Here is a 357-nt window from a genome sequence, read left to right as displayed (position 1 = left end):
TCTCTCTCTCTGTCTCTCTGTCTCTGTCTCTGTCTCTCTCTCTCTCTCTCTCTCTCTCTCTCTCTCTCTCTCTCTCTCTCTCCTCTCTCCTCTCTCTTCTCTCTCTCTTTCTCTCTCTCCTCTCTCTCTTCTCTCTCCCTTTCTCTCTATTTCTCTCTCTTTCTCTCTCTTCTCTCTCTTTCTCTCCTCTCTCTCTTCTCTCCCTCTCTCTCTCTCTTTCTCTCTTTTCTCTCTCTCTTCTCTCTCTCTCTTTCTCTCTCTCTTTCTATCTCCTTCTCTCTCTCTCTTCTCTCTGTCTTCTCTCTCCCTTTCTCTCTCTGTCTCTCTGTCTCTGTCTCTGTCTCTCTCTCTCTCTCT

This window comes from Petaurus breviceps, unplaced genomic scaffold, assembly GCF_028583685.1.
Source record: "Petaurus breviceps papuanus isolate PSGF00001 unplaced genomic scaffold, PetGlider_PUasm1.0 188, whole genome shotgun sequence".
Lineage (NCBI taxonomy): Eukaryota > Metazoa > Chordata > Mammalia > Diprotodontia > Petauridae > Petaurus > Petaurus breviceps.
The sequence above is the reverse complement of the archived record's forward strand: the minus strand, read 5'-3'. Positions refer to the sequence as shown.